The 15,340-nt window shown below is 36.8% G+C and overlaps 1 protein-coding gene across 2 annotated transcripts in view; it reads right to left on the reverse strand.

Moving 5' to 3' along the window:
- The window catches only part of LOC118276473 (trace amine-associated receptor 1), a 75,945-nt gene extending 60,881 nt beyond the window's left edge, over positions 1 to 15,064 (reverse strand). The window contains exons 1-2 of one of the 2 annotated variants that reach the window (XM_035594808.2): positions 15,042 to 15,060; positions 14,807 to 14,879 (exon numbers count right to left, since the gene is read on the reverse strand). The gene's annotated coding sequence lies outside the window, so the exon portion shown is untranslated. Of the gene's footprint in view, positions 1 to 14,806 lie in introns of both variants that reach the window. The other variant, XM_035594807.2, reaches the window with a different exon arrangement.
- Between the last annotated feature and the right edge of the window lie 276 nt (positions 15,065 to 15,340).

Here is a 15,340-nt window from a genome sequence, read left to right on the forward strand (position 1 = left end):
CCCGCAGAGCTTCTCTGTTGGTATCTGGAGTACTTGTAGCTAGGTCCCGTATCAACGATCGTATAGCTGGGGTAGAGGCGTCCGTACCAATCATTAAATTTATGGCTGAGGATTGGGTAGTTTTCTGCTTGCTGATATTTAGTACCAGTTGTAACTTCCAAAGTGTGGTCGACCAGGAGGCGTTCTTATGTCCCACTTCGATACGAAGCATGTTAAGAACGGTTCTTATATACCGTTCCACTTGCCCGTTCGCGCCGTGCATTTCAGGAGTTATATAGTGCAGGTCTGAACCAAGTTCGGATATCCACTGCACGAAGTCCGTAGACTCAAACATCCTACCCCTGTCAGTAACTAACAGTCTGGGAACTCCAAATAAAGAAATGGCTTGAGACATGACGCGTTTCAACTCACTGGTGTCTTGGCGGTAAATAGGGTACAACATACAAAACTTTGTAAAAGCATCAACTAGTATTAAGATAAATTTGTAACCCTCCGATTCTGGCAGTGGTCCCAGGGCATCGACATGAACGGTGTCGAAAGGGGTTTCGGGTTTTGACCAGGATGAGATATTCTGAAGCGGTGCCCGGGGCACTCGCTTTTTAGAAATACATACTAAACAATGGGAGATGTATTTAGACACAAATTGGCGGAGCCCGGGGAACCAGAAATGTTTTAGGATGAGATGTAGAGTTTTATCAGCACCCACGTGCTCATGCTCATCGTGGAAAATTCGTAAAAGACTGAGTCGATGGCCCTTGGGTATAAAACAAAGAAGGCGTGCTTCTTCACCGACTGGCGTGTATTTGTAATGCAATAGGTCATTTTTCAAGACATAACGACTAGAGTCGAGCTGACCTTCTGAGAGTTTCTGTATAAGGTCTTTAGTTTCATGGTCCGCGTTTTGCGCTATTTGCGCCCAGTTACGAGGTCTCGTTATTTGATTTATGGTGGTAACGGGGTTTCTACTGAGGTAGTCGGCATGCGGAAGCATAACCCCTTTTCTGTACTCGAGAGAAAAATTAAAATCCTGGAGGTAAATCCACCATCGAGCTACGCGAGGAAGCAGATCTTTTTTACGTTCCGTAGACTTGAGAGCGTTGCAGTCTGTGACGACCTTGAATTGCAAGCCCACCAAATAATGGCGAAAATGCTGCAAGGCCTTCACGACCGCTAACGTCTCCAATTCGTAGCTATGGTATTTGCTTTCTGCTCCTTGCGTAACCTTACTGAAGTATGCCACCACATGCCTTCCACCATCAGTGTCCATTTGTAAAAGTACTGCCCCATAACCGGCAGAGCTCGCATCTGTGTGAACTTCGGTTTTTAGCTCAGGGTTGAAAATGGTGAGGACAGGCTCACTAGTCAAGCATTGTATTAAATCTTGCCGAACTTGTTCCTGTTCCTGACCCCAATGAAAATCTACCCCCTTTCGAGTTAAATGGGCGATGCACGCGGTCTTGGTTGCGTAGTTTTTAATATATTTGCGGAAGTATCCTGCCAGTCCTAATAATTGACGGACCTGCCTGACATTTTTGGGAGCTGGGGAGTTTTTTAACGCCGCTATTTTCCTAGAGCTCGGTCGTACCTGACCAAAACTTATCGACCTACCCAAGTATTCGACTTCGGTTGTCAAGAAAGAGCATTTCTTTAAATTTATCGAAAAGCCTGATTTAGTGAGTGTTTGCAGGACTCTCTCGAGCAAAGCGATGCCATCCTCTGCGGTATTACTTAGCAAGAGGACGTCATCGATATAAACTAGCGCGTTTCCGGCGTCGATAAATTCGCGAAGGGTGTGATTTATTATCCGTTGGTATACGATCGGGGAGTTCGTCAAACCATACGGCATTTTCAGGAATTCGTAGTGCCCTTCTGGTGTGACGAATCCCGTCACGTGAACGGAGCTCTCTTTGATTCGAATCTGGTGGAAACCAGTAGCCATGTCTAAGCTGCTGAAGAAGGTGTAGCGACCCAACCGATCAATGTGGTCGTCTATCAGGGGGAGAGGATATCTCTCCTTTTCAGTGATACGATTGAGCGCCCTGTAGTCGACACACATTCGGTCGGACCCATCCTTCTTCTTCACCAGTATTATGGGGCTGGCGTACTCTGATCGTGATTCCCTGATGATGCCTTTATCCAATAAATCTCTAATTATTTCGCGTACTACAAGTTTCTCGTTATAAGAGAGCTTGTACGGTCGGTATACGATGGGAGTGGTATTAGTTAGTTTGATCTCCATGTAACCAGTTGTAACTGTACTCGTCGCGGTACCAGTGATAAGAAAGTTTGAAAATTTGTTAATCACAGACATCAGAGAATCACGCAGAGCGCCTTGCAAAGGGGTATTGACCAACGTTTGGTCAAGACGTAGAACTTCGTTCACACAAGCAGGAGTATCGCTAGCTCGAGTGATGTACTGTCTGTCTTTGGTGCGTACGTACGTTACCCCGTCGCGGTTAAGGACGTCTGTTCCAATAATAAGAGAAGTGTTCATACATGACTTTGGCACTACCACTAGGTCAGTTTCTATAGAAATATCACTAAGCTCAATAGTTGCCGTAATGAACGAAGAAGCTACGATTTCCCGCTCGCTTATACCCTTGAGAACGCAGTGTGTTGGTTTAACTTGGCAAGAAAGGTGCTTCAGAACATCTGAAGAAATCAGCGACACGTTTTGGGCTCCACTATCTATGAGCGCGTCCATGGGGATACCCTGGACAACGGCCGTTACAATATCTGTCTTGTTATTTGCGTGACTCGCGCACAAATTAACATTTCGCTGGTTCCTTTGTTCTGAGCGGTTCTTGGCGAAGCACTTTTCTTCTGTGTGCCCCCTTTTCTTACAAAACGAGCATAGCAATTCGGATTTGCTAGCAGCAGTGGTATCGTTAACAGAGCCTTGTGTCCCAGATTTTACGGTAGACCTATCACTGGATTCTTTGCGAGTCTTTTTAATACAATTGCGACCCACATGTCCACGCTGGTTGCATATGTAACACTTGGGTCCGCGATCAAAAGATGAGTTCGAAGACGAATGTTTATTTGTCGCGGTACCACGAGAATCAGGTTTAGCGCGGTTCGGTTTCACGTAAATTGAAAGGAACGAGACTATATCTTCGGTTGCTAGGTTTGCATTCGCCGCGGCCGCTCTAATTTGTGGGTTATCAATACCACGTATGACGATTAGAGTTCGTAACTCATCGCTAAGACCCTTAACTATCCTTAAGCGTAACAAAGTACGGCGAGCGTATTCCGCATATGTCGTGTATTTGTCGGATGTCGTGTTCATTGCTTCGAATAAAATATTTGCGTAATCTAACTTCCGTGGACAAAGGGGTTTAAACTCAAGTTTAAAATTTGACCACGTTCGATCATTGGTGACCCATTCGTTGAGCCAAACTTTAGCATCGCCTTTAAGGCAGGAAGCTACTCGCGACAAACATTCATGGTCCCTCCAAGCGTTCGCGATCGCGGCTCGGTCCACTTCCTCGCACCATGCGTCAATATCGTGTATGTTCGGATCGAAATTAGATACGTAATAATTGTGCGACCTAGTAGGCTGCAAAGATCTCAAGGCTTCCGCGAGCATGGTCACAGTGGACACGGCTTCGGATCCGCGAGCGCTTGAGTTGTCCGCATGAACTGTCGTTGAAGAACCCTCGGAATTATTAATGCGGACTTGTTGCGGAACATCGCTCAAGACGTCGAGACTACGCGAACGCGAAGCGGCTTCACGAACCGGATCCTGCAGGTTTCCTTCAGTGTGAGAATTTGGCAAATTATTAGGCGTGGATATCGCGTTCGCACCGTTATGCTCGATAGCATCAAGCCTTGTCATAATATTACTGAGAGTGTCTTGTAACGAGTTATTAGTACGTGGAGTCACTGACGGGTACCTTGCACGCGGGGGTGTATGTGGAGATCGAGATCTAGAATGGCGGTGGTCCCGAGCCTCGCGGCGGCGACAATACGTGCTTTCCTCGGAGTCGCTACGCTCCCGACGACGGTTCCGTCGTGATCTACGGCGCGACCTACATTCGGTTTCACTGCTAGGGGACTCGTCTCGCGAAACGCGTTGAGATCGACCTCGTGAACGACGACGTTCATGGCTTCCCGGCATGATGAGCACAAAGATTCGGTATTAAATCACAATCACACACGTAAAATATCAAAATGATAAGCGAAAACCAAAAGTGAAACTTGCGGGTAGAAAAATATTTTGATATTTTGTTCCTTGAATGTTTTTACTGGTAATCTAGTGGGCAATTAAAGCTGTTCTTTATCCCACTTCTGATTTTAGGAATCAGAAGTTTGGATATTTAAAAAAAAACGCAACACACAACCAAAATTATACAACTCTTTATTTTTTTATTTAGGAACAAAATAACAATCACGAAAAGTAACCTTATCTACCACAAATCACCACACATTGAATTAGCACATAAATGATCAAAGAAACAATAAGAAAGTACATAAGAATACAAAAATATAAGTCTCACGATCCTTGAGCGATGTAACCTCCTCGACGACTCTCGAGCAAATGGGCTTCAGAACGGTGTGAAGTTTGCTTTTATAAACTCTTAAAAGCTGTTATTCCTTGACTCCTAACAATACATTTATAGACACAATATTGTAGCTGATAAAACACAAAACCTTCACGTACATTTTTGTTCCTTAAGTATCTAACAGAAACAGAAACAAAACGTAAAGTCGTAGTCCAAACCTTCAATGGTAATGCAGACGTTGGAAATGTTAATTCTTGTACCAACTCAATAATATTAAGAAGCGGTTGGCTCAGAAAATTATTTCACCACGAACTTTTCCTTTCATACTTTAACAAATTATTTATTCAACATTTTCAATTAAAATTTCTGATCCTACCTTATTCCCAGTTCGAGACTTCCTTCATTTGAATGATAATCTAATTGTATGATTGTGGATGAGTGGAAAAAAGATAGAAATGTTATTTGTGTGATAGATGATTAGAGTTCCAATATAGATTTAAATGTGGCGGAACATTTTACCGGTAAAATGTTTTACTTAGTTAATTCATCAATCTGATTACTAAAGAAACAAATAATATGAAAAGCTACACAAATATATAGTTACGGTTATAAATAAACGATTTATCTAAAATGAATCAATTTCCCATTGATATAACGATATTGAATTACGGAATGGCCAGTGAGTGGAATTACCTTCATTACATGGAACTACCAACAAGACTAGTAAATAAATACAGGATTCAATTAAAAGTATACATTTCTATAATTCTCAGTAATAGATACGTGCAGTGGTTTATTATCGGTATTTAATGACATAAAATGAGCAAAACCACAATCAAGATTATAGTCAATAATTAATTAAATTGACCGCTGCGGTTTTACTCAATACCGCAGTCAGCTGTGAAATATGCAGTCATGTTTGTATTACTGCGTATTTCACTATACAGTCTCTCTAAAAAAATATTTATATTGGCATTCTAAAATTGTCAGGAATAGTATGGAGTGTGTATTATGCCCAATGTTTGACATTAATCTCATAAAATAGCTTAGGACTCACAAAAAAGTGTAGCTAACTCGTTGCGTCAATTGACGATTGCATGCATCCTTCACAAATGCTTGCATCTTGCTTAGAAACAATGAAAACTGTCCATGAAACGGCAACGTTAAATCCGCCTATCGTTTTTGACGAATGCATGCATTCAGCAAATGACGGAACATGGCCATACTGAAAGTAAAAATTGATGTGACATTTTATTTTTGGACAATTCGTTTACTCTGTGTAAAGTTTTACTGTTTTAGGTTTGTCTCCTGTATTGTGGATAGTCAAACGTATTAAAGTCATTCCTAGGTACAAAACATTCCACTTACCTACATTCAGTTTAGCATATTAATAGTTACATCAAAATTCACAAACAGGAGTTACCTATTTCGATTACTAAAGTTAAACCCGTATGAAGTTAGTAAGCCCTCTCTTAAGGAGATTAACCGTACCATCAAGGCTTGTTTCGCATTTAGCAGTAACCATAAAGGTTTATTCAATGGTGCGTTAATAGACACGAAACATTGAACTACATTCAAATGTTTGTTCGTATTATAGCGTTATGTGACAACCTTTTACTAGAGGTATAGATTATTGTGTTAAAATGTCACGTTAAAGAAAAATACAGTCAAACAAAAGATCACGTTCCGGAGCTATGGACTGCCAAATGGGTTATCGGGGCTCCAACTCGAAGAGTAGGAATATGGACGGAGTACTTTTTAGTCAGTAAGAGTCTGACACTCCTCTACCCTCTCGCCTACCCCAAGGCGGGAGAAGTCAGTCACTCAAAAAAAGGCGAGATGACGATAGTTAATTTGTCTAATACTACTCGTCTTACACTTTCTTAATTACCCTTTGAGTTTACCCTTTGTACATTGTCATACAGAAACTGTTCTGTCTGTTGGAATCACTCATCAAGTAAAATGAATTTTAGATATTTGCATTTTCAATTTCTATTTTAATACATAGTAATCTTAGATACTGATAGAGGAATCGAAAATTGTAACAATGTACAAAAACACTACCACAAAACCAAATACCAAATCACTCAAAGAACCATAATAATATGACATTCAAACAATATTCACATCACAATAATCCCTTTTGACTTTAGCGGCTTTTTCCTAGAACAAGATATTCTCACAAAAGAGCTCCCAGTACTCACAGACGTGGTAATCGTGTGGTGATAATGGATGCAGCAACTTATCCTCGAGTTATTCACTGGTTGTTATTCTACAAGCCGAAAACATTAACTTAAGCTCTGTTGAGCAGAAAATTCTAACAGTATTTGTGAATTTACCAGTTGTTCTTTGTACCGTGAAATTGTAATGTCTTGTAGATATACCCTGAACTGTTTTCAGGTGCTTAGTTTTGTTATGGGTTCATTATTGGTTTGCAGTTTGGAAAAGGTAATTAAAATGGTTGAAACTTAACTTTTTATTTACAGATACAATTAATTGTTATGTTATCAGCCGTTATTAATTATTAGGTTACTCTTTGATGAGGAACTCGACTAATTTCAACCACGCCAAGTCGAGTTATGTGCGTAAGCCGAAAATATAATAATTAATGTACTATGTCTCTCGAAAGTTGTAATAAAATTACAGATGTAATTTAGGCGTTTTACAATTTGTAAGCAAAATTCAGCAATTAAACTAACCTGAATATATAATATGCGCTGTACGTAATCTCCAACAGGCGACAATAAAACACAAAATACACATGAAAATAGAAAATATTTTTGATATTGTTATAATACGAGAGGATAGTCGTCGTTTCTTTTGTAAAGCTTTCTATTATTTTCGTCCAATAGTTGGCCACTTCAGTGGCGCCTCCAGCTACTATTGAGGTCAACTTCAGTACAAGAGGCCCCTTGAACATCCAAGGACATACAACGTAATTCAATAACGTGGAGGACTCAAGATGCTATAACAATTGTCTCAAGTCTGTTTATTATTTTCCCAATTTCCACTAATTTCATAATACACACTGAAATGCTCATTTCTAAATTAGCTACTGTTCTACTCATTAGCGAAAAATAAACGTTTTGATCACTGCATTAAGGTTTAATGTTGCATGATTACGTTTGTTTGTATTTGTGAATTTACTTACAGAAACTCGTTGCTAATTTACAATCGTGCAAATCTACTCTTTACTAAGTTACGCTTGTTGTATATAATTTTCAACTCAAGAGTTTTCTATGCCTCATTAAGTACATACATAAAACTGCTGGTATTAGCTGGCATATAAATGTATCTGAAACTTTTGTTTTATGAGGAAAATCAAAGAGAAATGTGTGAGTATCGCAGTATGTGGTGCTGTTTCTGCATAATTATCTACACGTACATACGACAAGGACGTGACTTGATGTATGGTATATAATGTAGCAACGTATGCGTCCACAAGTCACTAGGGTATCCCATAAATGTAACAGTGTTTGTTTTGTTGAAATTCCTTATTCGATTTTGATACAAATATAAAAAAAGCAATCCCCAGCCCGCATACATGAAAAGACTGATAACTGTTGCTGAAGCGATAGAGGTACGTAAAAATCGTTGCAATTGGCGTTCCATAGCCTCCACCTAGCCACATAGGCGTTAGGTTATTTATGTATATATTTATAGAAAGATAGAAAGTAATGATAATATAAACATTCTATACAAAAAACATCTTAAAGACGGAGAAATTGAGATGAAAATCTGAAGATTAAGCCAGAAAATTCACGAGAAAAGCTAGTACTCGTAAAATTGATATTAAAATAAGTACTTACGTATGAAACGTTAGGCATTATCCTATATTCATAAATAAATATTATTATAAGCTTCTGCGTACACAACTAGACTACGAATATGTTTCGTGGAGAAATATTTTGATAGGTAAATAAGGTCTTGTGGGAAATAAGGTAAATATACTTAGGTACCTACATAGAATATTTTATTCATATTAATAGAAACGGAAGGTTTATAAGAGCTTCACATTAAATACTGTTTATATTTTAGTTGGGTTTTCATACGCTATGTTTAACGTATTAAAGTGTTGCTAACTCCAAAGAGGTTTGGTAGATCATTGTAGTCCCCTCCCCTCTATTGAAAATAATTTTTAACAGTTACGTTATTATAATCCTACTAATAATATGGAAATGAATGAGTGACTGGATCGGGATCATATTTGGTACAGGGACAGATTATGGTCTGGAATAACACATAGGCTACTTTTTATCCCTCGGTTACTGTCACGCTAAGTTGCTGGCAAAAGCTAGTATTATAAATGCGAAAGTTTGTATGTTTGTTTTTTTGTTACTCTTTCACGTCAAAACGGCTGAAGAAATCGAAATAAAATTTAGAACAGGGGTAGATTATGGTTTGGAATAACACATAAGCCAGCAGCAGAAGCAGGCAGAAGCTAGTAACTGATATTACGAGTAAGTTCTAACTTAGTGTAATTATATAGTCAGTCCAAGATCGAAATCATATTCTTTTTGTATAAAAGTTACATAGGTAGAAAACATTTTTCGTATTTCTGTAACGTTTTAGTCAGCCTCAACCTGCTCCAAAAATCGTAGTTCTATTTTTATCACCGAAAAAAATGTTTCCCATTTTTCCACTCATTAAAAATCGCCCAGAATAGAATACGACCTTATTAACAACACAATAAGTTATATATTCACTCTTCACACACAAACGAATAATGAAGAAGGAAGACGTAGTAGGATTTATGTGTATGACAACAAACAATGCATAGACTGAGCATTAACATTCAGTTCAGGAAACTGCAGAAAGTCATCATGTTTGCCATAAAAAGACACGGTTAAAAATATAACTCAAAACCCCGTCTTTCCTTGTACAATAAAATGTAATTTACGTCCCTTGTAGGGGTAGCATTTGTCAGGGAAGGTGGAGACGAAACTATTTTTGTAAATGATTTGTGTGTGTAAAAAGAATATTATGGGCCATCGTTTATTTCCTTTTTCTTTTAAATGGTTTACTTAAATAACATATGTTGTTTAATAAAAAAAAACATTTGATGTGTTGAGTGAAGCATCTTTATATTTCAAGTTTTTTAATTCATTCATTCATCATTGAGTGAATAAGCCTTTTAAGCATGGTCTTTTAAACTTAGTTTTTACCAGTCCACTGCATTCGTTTAGATTATGAAATAAGTACAAAGAGGAGATGTCATAATGTGATTGTGCACTGTGATACAAAAAAACAGCCCTGCCCAATGATATAATAAATAAAAAGATGTAGATGGGTTATAAGCGCTCAGAAAGTGGCACATTAAAATGTGAACAATTGGCAACGTCTTTATAGTATGGGACCGCTAGATGGAAAATAGAGAGGGGTGTGGTTTGTAATGTCTCGCGCTCCCGTAAAGTGACACGCATTATGTTAAAGAGAAATTCACTTATAACATCTCCTCTTTGTATTTACTTCATACTTTCTCCAGATACGAAGACCTCCAGAACCTTTAGATAGACAGACCCAATATCTGACAAAATTATGTGAGAACACAAGATTTTCTTCTCTAAAGATATTGACAATACCATTTGTGTAGGTAGCAAAATCACAATCTCTGAATTCTAAACAATTCTTATTTATCTTTCCAAAATTTATCAAAATCGTCTTAAATCCAACAATCACACAACAGTCTCTGGTTCTCAGGAATATTTCGAGTAAATTAATTATTCACTTGAATTAAACCTGTAAAATAAGATTAAAGGAACTTATTGGTAATAATCCCAAGATCCTTTGGTGTACGTAACTGCTTTCGTAACCAACTTGGTGTTATAAAGGAGTTCAGTAGCGCTTGCTCTGTTTTAGTTAAGTTTTGAACGGTAGTCGAATACCTTGTAGTAGGTAGGTTAATAGATATACTTCGATGTTCTGAAAGTTTGGCAACGTGTGTAGATTAATGGGTCAACCTTTTTATGTTTAACATCCTACCTCTGCACGTAACTATTTGACGAGGAACTCGATTAGTTTCAAGCCACGATAGAGACTCATTATTTAACAGCAAAATCAATCAGCAGCGTCAAAAAATTAAACAAAAACAAAAAGGTAGAATGTTTGATAGTGAATACTTATAATTTTTAGGTAGGTTGTGTTTCAAAGAAAAAAAAAAGGAAATGTCAAGTATCTGCAACTTGCTTATAAATTTTAATAAGGCGTATCATAATTTGAGTCGTATTATTTTTGAATTGATTACTTAATTATTAAGTCTTCTGTAGAAAAATATTAAATAAATATACTTGGTTAGAAACGAGAGGCTAACTACCGCTCTTGTCCTGTCAATACAATAATTACAATCTTTAGGGAGACAGGCAAGACGTAAAAAGGTAAAGACAGTACATAAATATTTTCAATATCATCTCATCAGTACCTAATTAAAAAGTATCGATTCTCAAGCCTTAAAAGTCCTAAGCCTAACAGACACCATTTTATCCTTGACCCCAAAACTACAACAATACATGATTTAATTTTCAAACCGTAAAAAACTTTAGCCTTACCTAAAAGAATAGTTGTAATTAAGAACCTTAACTATTATGCAGAGAAACCCAGTAACAAAAGCTAGACAAGCCTTAGTAATTGTCTGTCTAAACTAAAAACATAAAGCGATCGTGAATCTGTGAATATTTTAGCTAAAGATTCCAAGATATTTAATAACCTATAAACGATGAAAGGATCAGAAATATGATAGACGAGCTTTGTTGGTCTAGGATGTCTAATTGGAAATTTTGATACAACAATTGTTTAATAGTCGTTGGAAATTGTTGGAGCAAAGATATCGTTTAAAAAAATGGATTCTAAAGGTACGCGTCCACAGGCCCGCATCGTACGCATCGCACGCATCGTATGCATTTCGAATAGGATATATTATCCTGAAGGATAAACGTGAAGCAGTTGAGTATCAGTACGCTGGTACAATAAATCAATCAATACTACGTAAACTAGTTTCTAAAAATTTGTATATTTAAAGATCAGAACTTAATAATAAATTAAAGTTGTTACAATAGAAGTAATTTTAGAAGCAGCAAAAATTACCTCATGAGCCGGTTTGGTCCCATCAACCTCACTACTGATCAAAAAATAGACAGTGCCTATAAAAAATATCCTCATATTTTTACTACGATATTCATATATTTTTAAAACTCACCAACTTTGCAAAAATTTTGCGGTACTACAGCCCTAAAACAAACGAGCACTCCATTTTATTTTCCAAACCCATATCGGCATGGAAACTGTCCAACATTTGTTCGGCAAAAAGTCGCTCGTTTACATTAAATGCTCTACCAACACCAACATCAGTTACTCTGCGGTAAATTTTGCTAATAGTTCAAAAAGTACATTGTTCAGGACCCCTACAAGCTGTTTACGCATCCTTACACATCCTTCGCCGTGATTTGTTGCCAGCCTTTTATTTTTATTGTCTTTTGTTTTTTCATCTGTGGCCAGTAATTCGCGAACTCAAATTTCCTCTCGCGAAAATTTTGCTACTCCACGTTTTAATTGAGAAAAGTATTTATTGTTTCAATATTGCCGGATATTGACTGTATTTGTTATCCTCATTTTTATAAAATTTTTTGATTTGCACGCTCGCTTCGAATAATGGCCAAAATATTTTTTATGAAAACAAATTTCGTGAGTCGAAAAATTTATTGAAGGCTCGTTGGTTATTACTGTGAGTAATGGTTATTAAAGAAATAACAATTTTCTATTTAGTTACTTATTATGTTTTATGAAAAAAAAATATCGACTTAATGATTGACAGGCGCGCAATGGTTCGCTACAAACACTTTTGATAATGGTATGGAAGACAAAATAATGTGCTCAGTTTAGCCATTTTCCTGAATGAGACCAAGGTGACTGTGAATTTTTAACACTTTTTTCTAAAACTGTACGTAACAGAGAGGTGCATTAAACAACATTTACCTCACCTAAAGAGCTCTTGTGTTAAATTTCACGTTTCTAGACCAGGCTGTTTAAACTATGCATTGTGTCTCAAAGAATTCAAGAACATTAAGTAGACAAACGCTTTGACTGCAGTGTTCTTAGAAATTTCCATTCCTGTATGAAATTTCCTTTTGAAGAAAACCTTTTATAGAGCTTAGTTAAGGTAAGCAATTAAATTAATTAGGTAAATAATATCTCAATATCTTTAATAAGTCTGTCTTTATCTCGTGTTTCTCGACAGTCGATTAAATATATCTTTTTCTTTCATTCCCCCTTATTAGACGTCATCACAGTATGGGCAATGGCTACCCTCTTTCATAAGATACATCACTACAGAGTTAATCTATCTGACTGCCTTCGTTGATCGAATGGTCGCAAGTGCGACTCCCGGCTAGGGCCTCGAGTTCGATTCCCGGATCGGGAAAAGTATTTTTTTCTGGCTTTTTAGCTTTTCGAAGAATTTATCAGTAGTAAACACGGAGTCTGGCGTTATTATTACATTGAACTTATAACACAAATGGTTTACATTATACAGTGGCTTTACCAATTAATTTCTCTTTTAATAAAACAATATTACTTGGCACTAGTGATAATTAAAATTCTGAGATATTTTAATAAGCATACAGAACATATTGTAATTATATTCCATTTAACGTTATAGTACTATTCATATTGTTTACTCATAAAATGTAATTAATGATCTACTTTGAAACGTGTGTTTAATACGTAATTATAAGTAACTAGCTTCTGCTCGCGACTTTCAACGTGTCATCCCGTTCTCATGGGATTGTCGGGAAATGTTTAGATAAAAAAATTCCACAAACTTTCAACCAAATCAATTGTTGTGTGTTAGTGTTATTAACACCGATTTTCTTTTAGATACCTATATTATGTTCATAGATATTAATGATATCAGAAGAACACTGGCTGTATTTAAAAAAATAGGGATGATGGCATATGAAAATTTAAAAAAAAATTGTCCGTCTAGTTAGGTAATAAAAAATTTTAGACACGTATTTTTTATTTTGTCATACAAGATAAAACGAATCAAAGTAAAGCAGTGGGCGCAAATACGTCATTTCTCTGTATAAAACGTACCCTAATGTCACGCGATATTTCAAATCAACATATTTTCGAAAGTATTTGTTACCGTAAGAAAATACGTGTCTGATATTTTGAAACAATCTACACGACGGACATTAAAATAAAAATTTGTCACTTACCCTATTCGGTATAACTTAATGACAGGTTTATATCTAACAAACCTTTCAATTCCAGTTATTCATTTGTGTGTACTCCCTTTATTGTGTTCGTTCTTAAGTGCCATACAAAAATACAATATCCACTGACAAGTATTATGTCTGGGGGAGCATCAAAAACCGCGCTCGACTAGCTCAGCCATTGTCTTCGAAAAATATTTCGTGATATTTCGTTTCCTTTACAAAATTGCTTTAAGGGCCTTTCATCGGGAGTGGCAAACGGCAAAGAAAAGTTAAACCAATTATTCGACAGTAAGAAATATCAAAGCGTTTGCTGTAACCAAGTTATGGATTCATTTATAGATTTCACGCTACTTGGATATCTTCGATCTAATTAAAATAATTTGGTTAGTGAAATGAGAGAAGTAAATTAGAGCTGTATTTTATACTTATAAATGTAACTCCTACACACCTCTGTGTAACTGTCAAATACTGGAACAGTCATCTAAAATAATAACGTACCTCTCTATCTACACGAATAAAACATTTAACAAAAAATCGAATGAAGACTCGAACAGTTACGATCAAAGTGATTTCCATTCGATCATTTGGTTTAACATTCAATCAACAAAAGGGACAAGATTTTAAATTTGATTACTTCAAGTCAAGATTGAATGTAAAAGAGAATTTAAACCTTTGCTAACAACGACTCCATTGTGATTAAAGTGAAAAATTAGTCGGAAAATTTTGTCTCTGTCAATCTCGGGTTCCACTTTGTTACGTTGACGAATCACTCGAGTGTACAGAACCCTTCGGATGAACTTGGACCAAAGTTTTATTTCGTTATCTCTCCTGAACGGGTCTCGAATTGTACAATTTTTGTAGCTCTATTCAATATTTGGAGTTTAACAAAATTTTCTTGATTTATTTATATCTGTAGGTATTCTATTCTAAACCTTTTTAAGAGTAGGTACTTCAAAGGGCGTGATCTATAAAACTAGTTGCGAAAATAGGATTAAACTAAAGGTAAAATGCGTAATTACTGACTCATAATTACCTATTAAAGAGCTTTTATGTGGAAGTTAACATTATAATTACATAATAGACACTTACCACATGAACCAGTGAACATAGTCAACATTCATTAACTCGACACCACCACTTTTGAAACACTAAAAATTTTGACCTAAAAAAGGAAAAAAAGTTTGAAGTTCACTTTGAAGTCAAATGAATCCACATTAACAATCAATCGGAATGATTTGAATCGATGATAAACTTTGAATATTAATAATCGGGATGTTTTATCGAACGGAGTGGGAACGGTGCGGTGGGGGATCGGACGTCCTACCCGCGCGGCGTTTCACTGGAGACTGGTAGTGATGCTGAAAATCTGAAATATTTGACGATCCCTGTGGGCAGCCACCCGCTGCCGAGAAGATAAGTCCAATAGTACTTGCGCTAAGCTGATTACGAGCCTTGTTTCAGATTTCTCTATCTTCAATGTTCAAGTATACAGATTATGGACACCTTTAAGAACCAGTTAGGGGATTGTTTTGGTGTTATTATTGAGCGGTATTACTTTGATACCGCCATTTGTATTTGTTTAATCTGGTTTGTTTGCATTTTGTACAAATACCTTAGAGTTTG

The sequence above is a fragment of the Spodoptera frugiperda genome, chromosome 31, assembly GCF_023101765.2.
Source record: "Spodoptera frugiperda isolate SF20-4 chromosome 31, AGI-APGP_CSIRO_Sfru_2.0, whole genome shotgun sequence".
Lineage (NCBI taxonomy): Eukaryota > Metazoa > Arthropoda > Insecta > Lepidoptera > Noctuidae > Spodoptera > Spodoptera frugiperda.